The sequence below is a fragment of the Myotis davidii genome, unplaced genomic scaffold (genome assembly GCF_000327345.1).
Source record: "Myotis davidii unplaced genomic scaffold, ASM32734v1 scaffold281, whole genome shotgun sequence".
Taxonomy (NCBI): domain Eukaryota; kingdom Metazoa; phylum Chordata; class Mammalia; order Chiroptera; family Vespertilionidae; genus Myotis; species Myotis davidii.
The window spans coordinates 2,829,832-2,837,490 of record NW_006293784.1 but is presented as its reverse complement, the minus strand read 5'-3'; the positions used below and the strand labels follow the sequence as shown (position 1 = coordinate 2,837,490).

General features: G+C 40.5%; 1 pseudogene; it reads right to left on the bottom strand.

Moving 5' to 3' along the window:
* Nucleotides 1-2,598: 2,598 nt before the first annotated feature.
* On the bottom strand, nucleotides 2,599-3,225 carry LOC102753888 (annotated as a pseudogene).
* Between the last annotated feature and the right edge of the window lie 4,434 nt (nucleotides 3,226-7,659).

Below are 7,659 nucleotides of genomic sequence, written 5' to 3'. Positions count from 1 at the left end.
GTTGGTTTCCTCCATCACTGAAGCAAGCAAGCCTCATGTTAGCTTCCAGCTGCCTGGCTGCCAGCTGCCATCTTGGCTGGCAGTTAATTTGCATATCGCCCTGATTAGCCAATGGGAAGGGTAGCGGTCATATGCTAATTACCATGTTTCTCTTTTATTAGATAGGATGTTAATAAATAAATCCTGTCGTCACCAACCCTGAAATATGAAAGCTGCCCCTTTCAGAGTCTTCTCCACTGCCATCCACTCCTGCAATTGGTGTTTCTACCTTTGAGACGAGTAGACAGTTCACATGGAAACCGTTGCTGTCTGCTTTCACACACCAGCAGGAACGTGACGATCTCATCCTCTCTAGACAATGATACTTATCTCTTTGAGGTGCTTCTGGGTCACTAAAGAGAATTTCATGTTTGCCAAAGAGCCTATATTTTAAGTTAGATTACCTTAACCCCCCTAATTTGATGTCAGTCTTTCTACTCATTTTCTGCTGGTGTGGGGAAAAGACAAATCAAATAGAAAATCTGAAAATATGGATTATTGTATATGTTGAATATTAACAATTAAAATGTACTGGATTTATTTCCCAGCATGATTTAACATAACCTGTAAAAAAAATTCTCAAACTGGGGAAAAATATTTTTTTTCAAACATCTTTGATTAACATTAACCACCCTAATTAATTTCTTAGGGAAGCTCTCCCCAGCTTTATTACCTTTTGACATAATCCTAATGATAAAATATACATAATGTTGTTTAATCACCACCACTACCTATTTCCAGAGCACTTTTATTATCCCAAACAGAAACTCTGTGTCAATTAGGCAATAACTTGCCATTCTCCCCTCCCCTCAGCCCTTTGCAACTGCTGTTCTTTCTATCTCTAGGAATTTGCATATTCTAGATATTTCATATAAGTGAAATCATACAGTATTTGTCCTTTTGTGTCTGATTTCTTTCACTTAGCATAATGTTTTCAAGTTATATCCATGTTATAGATTGTAGGAATGTTATTTCTTTTTATGACTGAATATTATTCCCATGATATATATACTAGTTTGTTTATCCATTTACCCATTGATAGACACTTGGGTTTTAGCTATTGTGAATAATGCTGCTATGAATGTAGGTGTGTATAAGTTTGAACCCCTGTGTTCAATTCTTTTGGGTATATATCTAAAGTGGAATTGCTGGGTGATATTTTAATTCTCTGTTCAACTTATTAAGGAACTGCCAGACTGTTTTCCACAGTGGCTGCTCCATTTTACATTCCCACCAACAATGCATGAGGGTTCCAATTTCTCCACAGCCTCACTAATACTTTTTTTCTGTTTGAATAATAGTGTGCAGTGGTCTCTCACTGTGGTTTTCATTTGCATTTCCTTGATGACTAATGATGTTGAGCATTGTTTCATGTGCTATTGGCTATTTATGCATCTTTGGAGAAATGTCTAGATTCCTTGCCCATTTTGTGGGAGGGTGGTTTGGGTGGGGTTTGTTGTTGTTGTTGTTTTCTGGTGTGTTGACTTATAGGAGTTTTATATATTCTAAATATTAATACCTTATCAGATAGGTGATTTGCAAATATTTTTTCCCATTTGTGGGTTGTCCTTTTACTCTGTGAATGTTTACCTTGTTACTCTAGTGTCTTTTAATGCACAAAAGTTTTTAATTGTGGTGAAGTCATTTTTTTTCTTTTATTGCCTGTGCTTTTGGTGTCATACCTAAGAAATCATTGTTAATCCAAGGTCATGAAGATTTTCAGCCATGTTTTATTCTAAGAGTTATATAGCTCTTAAATTTGGGTCTTTGATCCATTTTTTATTTATTTATTTTTTTTAAGCAGTGATATACTATTGTTTACTTTGTTGAGTCAGAGGGCTGTAAAAAATAATTTATTGCCAAAGTAGATATCAGACCAACAGAAAGGTGCTTTAGAAGTTCAGTTACCCTGGGTTTATTTAAACTAAGAGGAAAAGGTCATAATGTTTCCATGTAATACATAATTGCTTCTTTAAATAGGGACAAGTAACAGAAAGAATTAAGGAATGCTGCCCTTGTCATCCATATAAAACACCAACATTTTGAGTCATACATAATTTAAAGAAATGTTTCCAACACTTTCCAAAATAGTTGTCGCCAATACATGGAGGCATGCCTTAGGTGGTCATAGGAATGCAGTTTAGAAAAGAAAGAAAATGTCATACTGGCCCTAGCTGGTGTGGATCAATTGGTTGGAGTGTCCCATGCACTAAAAGGTGGTGGGTTCAATTCCTGGTCAGGGCACATGCCCAGATTGTGGGGTTTGATTCCTGGTTGGAGTGAGTGTGGGAGGCAACCCGTCAATGTTTCTCTCTCCCATCCTTTTTCTAAAATAACTAATTAAAAAAAAATCACAATAGAACTACTCAATTTCTTCAAAATTACTGTGCAAGAAAAACAACATTCAGCTACCATACTAATTTTACACAACTTCTATACAGTACCTTGACTTAAATCCAAGAGCAAAAGTTAAGACTCTCCTCTGTTTTTGACAAACAACTGCACTTAGGTGCCTTCCCCTTCCCTCCACCCTGGGTTTTACAATTTAGGCCTTTTAAATTGTTTTATTTAAAAGAAGGCAGGTTTTGAGCTTTTATACTGATGTCACCAGTGTTAATATTTCTTGGGATCTCAGGAAGATTCACATTCTTTACTGCTAATACAGCATGGGCTAGAGCTCCCGCTAAGCCAGCCTCAGATTTCTCCAGTTTATTTTGTGCATCAATTTGTGTAACAATCTCATTCATGTTGGTCTCATTCATGTTGGTCCCCCATCACTTCTGCAAGAATATTGTGAACCTCGCTTACATAGAAAATTAAATCCAGTTCACAGACATTTTCAAAAACTGTCTAATGTTTCCACAAATACTTGAATTAGATCTAAAATGCCAAGTTCACTTTCTGAAGAATCCACATAGAAGACAAAATGTAACACTGCATAATGTCTGCAAATCTGTTGTCAGCTCCAATTAATAATCCTCCTCCTAGGAAATTACAAACATGTGCATCTCTCTTGGATACCAAATGGAATGTCTCCCTGATGATCCGTTGTTTCTTCACTGGAAGGCCTGTAGAACTTGGAGAGCCCAGCTTCCTGTGGTTGTTGAAGATGAGCATGGCCTTGATCATGGCTGAGCCAGGCTGGCCGGGTGGGCGCTGGTGGCCAGGGCGGGGGCAAGAGCCTCACCTGGGATCTTGGTGGGGATCCTTCCCCATCCACCCCTGATACATCTTTTTCTTCGTTAACTTTGGTATACGGCGTAAGGTAAGGGTCTAACTTCATTCCTTCATGTGTGGATACACAGTTTCCCCAGCACCATTTGTTGAAAAGATTACCAGCTTTATTTATGATGATAGATTGAGCTATTCTTTTCTTTTTTCCTGCCTCACCTGACACTGGCCGCACAGTTTGGAGACGGAACGCTTGCAGACTGCTTCTTCCCCTTCATATTGCCTGGCTGGTGAAGATCCACCCTCATTCCTTTAGTAATAACATTTATGCTCCCCATGGGTTCCATGATTCTTGCTACCAGCAATTAGCCTTCATATCCCTGCCTTCCCCATGAGGCTGGTAGGTGGCTTTGAGAGTTGGTGAGACAGTGTTTACAAAACACCTACCACTGTGCCTACCACTCAGCAGGGGGATCAGTTATGCCCTTCCTTTCCAGGCAATAACTCCTGACTCTTCATGGCTTAAGCAAAAAGTGAAATTTATGGAAAGGCCATTAAAAGCTCACAGGAAGGCTGGAAAGTCAGGCTTGGAAATGGGTAGGAACCAAGGTCATTTGAGGAAGGGTCTGTCCTTTCTTCATAGTGGGGCAGACACCAAAATTTAGTGAAGCACCAAGAGTATACATAATGCTGTATAAAAGATTTCCCAGAGGAAATCAGGGACCATTAGGAAGAAGGAGTCAAAGATGGGCAACCATTTATGGCAACTGTTTGAATAATTCATCTGGTTGGTTTCCCAACATCCACATCCTTTTTATTCATACACTCCCCAAAATGCTCCTGCCTCCCATAATGCATTAGCCTCTCCCCAGAGGGAGACAATAAGAAGTGTTGTCAACTTCTGTTCCAAGTCCAGGATGGCTCTGTGATGTATATATGTTTGTGGACATATATATATATTTTTCTGAACAATCTGAGAATTTATTGGAAACATTGTGTTTCTTTACCTCTGAATACTTCAATGTGTATTTCCTGAGAGCAAGGATGGTTTCTTACATAACCACAGTACAATTATTACAATCAGGAACTATAATAACGATAAAATACAGTTACCTAATCTAAGTCCACATTCAAATTTTATCAATTGCCCCATAGCTCCTTTTCCCACTCCAAGGTTCAGCCCGGGATCGTGCATGGCACGCAGTTGTGTTCCTTTAGTTTCCTCATTATGGGACAGCTCCTCAGCCTGCCTGCATCTTTAATGATGTTGCCACTTTTGAGTAGAGGCTGGTTATTCTGAGAATATTCCTCAATTTGCGATTGTCCAGTGTATTCTCATTATTAGTTTCATGTTACACAATTCTGGCAGAACCACCACAGAACTAATGTCATGTCCTTAGTGCATCACATCCGGAGGCACTCATCTGTTTGTCCCATTACCGGCAATCCCTCAGATAAGGTGATGCCTGCTTTTTCCTCCACTGTGAAGTCATTGTTTTCTCCCTTGTAATTAACGTGTGATTTGTGGAGAGATTGAGTCTAAATAGTCTATTCCAGATCAAATTGTCCTGCATCAGTATTTTCCAGCTCCCATCTTTATATTCTACTATAAGGAAAGACTTCCCTTTTCCAGCTTTCAGCTCTTTGAAAATTAACACGGGCCCAACATATTCTCACCCCATCTCTGACTCACCCTATTCTCAGTTCACTGTTAGTCCCCATTCTAGTCCTGAGCCTTACCTTTGACTGACTGCTGTCCATCTGACTCCTACCCCATCTCTGGACTTCACCGCTCCCCAAGTTTTCCTGTCTCCTTCACCCCACCCTGTTTTCTGCCTAGAGTCTGGACAGTATACCCTGGCAGGTAGAGTGGATATTGATAGTCTGTTATCAAGAGCATTTACCTCAGAGAACATTATATCAATCTTCCCCTCCTTTTAAGTATTTTATTACATCTTTATAGATTTCTATTATTTCCCATCAATCTTAAAAGTTATAGACAGCCCTAACTAGTTTGACTCGGTGGATAGAGCGTGGGCCTGCGGACTAAAGGGTCCCAGGTTCGATTCCGGTCAAGGGCATGTACCTTGGTTGCGGGCACATCCCCAGTAGGGAGCATGCAGGAGGCAGCTGATTGATGTTTCTCTCTCATCGATGTTTCTAACTCTCTATCCCTCTCCCTTCCTCTCTGTAAAAAAATCAATAAAATACATATTTTTAAAAAAGTTATAGACATACTTTCATTGTTAATCTTAGTATCATTGGCTTTTCCAATAGTCAAAATTAGTTGGGGTTTTTTTCTTAAAACATGAGTCCTGGTTTTACTTTTTTAAATACTTTATTCTAAAATGTAGTTTTCAAAAATATACAATCCTTTTTTGAGGGAGAGAAAATAGGAATTAAGGAGTGGGCTGAATGGTCATTTATTTCATCCATTCATATATAAAACTCATATGGTGAAACCTTAATCTCTAATATGATAGTATTTAGAGATGGGACCTTTGAAAGGTAATTAGGTTACAAGGGTGAAGTCCTCATGAATGGATTAGTGCCCTAATGAGAAAAGGCCAGAGCAGGCCAGCTCTCTCCACCATGTGAAGATATAAGAAGTTGGCAGTTTGCCACCCAGAAGAGAGCCCTAACCAGAACCTGGCCATGCTGGCACCTTGATTGCTGACTTCCAGCCTCAGAACTAGGAGCAATGAATGTTTTATGTTTATAAGCTGCCTTTGTTATAGCAGCTCATCCTGACTAGGACAGGAAGCAAGAACAGCAAAAGTACAATTAAGCCTGAAGTAAGGCTAGTTTATAGAATGCATGTCATGTGGGCATTGCTTGGTTTGGGGTATCCTTGTAGCCATGCGAAAGGAGTTTTATCATTAACTTGTCATCTTTATTCATCAAATAGCAATACATTTTAAATTTCCCAAACTGAAGTAACAAAGTTAGCTACTGAAAATGTGGGATATTTTTACCATTTTCCAGTGCTGGGTGGTTCTGTCCCCAGCCTTACCTAGTTTCCTCACATGCAAATGCTGACTGGTACTCAGCTGAAGATTTGCATGGACCTCTGCAGATCTCTAGAGTTCTTTCCCTCTTCAGCTTTCTCCAAGACTCTCCTGAGAATTTCAGTGGCCTTGGCTTCCCTGGACTCCCAACTCTATCTGCTCAATGCACTGAGGCCACCAGGCCCCATGTCCCCAGGGAGGATGTCCCCAGGGAGGATGCTGGAGCACCCACGGGGCTCATGTTTTATATTTCCCTTCTCTCAGGGAGGATCCCTGTGTCTCGCTGCCTGGTTGTCCAACGTCACCAAGAACTTTGTTTTATATATTTTGTCTGTTTCCTTAATTGCTTCATGTGGAAGGATAAATCTAGTCCTGGATAGTCCATCTGATTGGAATCTGAAGTCCCTTGCTTTTTTTATATTTTTAAAAATTATTTATTTTGTTAATTCTCACTGGAGGATATTTTTTCCATTGCTTTTCAGAAAGAATGGAAGGGAGAGAGAGAGAGAGAGATGAAAGAGAGAGAGATGAAAGAGACACATCAATTGGTTGCCTCTTGCACATACCCCAGCCGGGGCTAGGGATTGAACCTGCAACCCAGGAATTGAACCCATGACCCTTCGGTGCACAGGCTGACGCTCTAACCACTGAACACACCGGCCAGAGCTGAAGTCCCTTGCTTCTTGACAACCCCACACTCTTAAGTCCTAGCCCGATGGACCAACCTGTGATCAGAACTCTCAGGAAATGCTGCATCTTCTAGACAACACTTACATAAAAATATCCTAATGAAAACTCAGTGACATTTTGTTTCTTCTCATTGCCTCCACGTTGGATGTCCTCAGATCTGCAGTAACCTGGGAAAAGAGATTTTGTATTACTACAAGATCAATTATAGTATCAGTTTTTCATGTTAACTGAACCCAAGACTTCTTTTATTTTCTAGAATATAGTCATTTTTGTTGTTTATCGTGTCACATTTGTAAGCAATGTTTGTCATGTAAACATGTTTGCATCTCATGTGGATAATATACGGAATCTACACTAATAAAAGACAAACTTGCAAATTGACTGTACCTTCGCTATGCCTTAAGCCATGCCCGCTAGCCAATCAGAGCAACTATATGCAAATTAACCCAACCAAGATGGCAGCTGGCAGCCACGGAGCAGGAGCAAGCAGGAGGCTTGGTTGCCCCTGGCGATAGAGGAAGCCAAGCTTCCCTCCTGCCTGCCCTGGCTGGCTCTGAGCTCCTCTCAAGGCTACAAAGTTTCAATTATAGAATGTAAATAAATCCCAGAATAAAAAGAAAAGAAAAGAAAAAGAGAGTCTGGGAGCTTCCATTGCCAGGGCGGGGGAGAAGGAGGGGCCTTGGCCAGCCTGAAAACAGCCCTCAGCCCCTCACTCAGACTGGCCAAACCTCCATGGGGTGAGGGTGCCCAA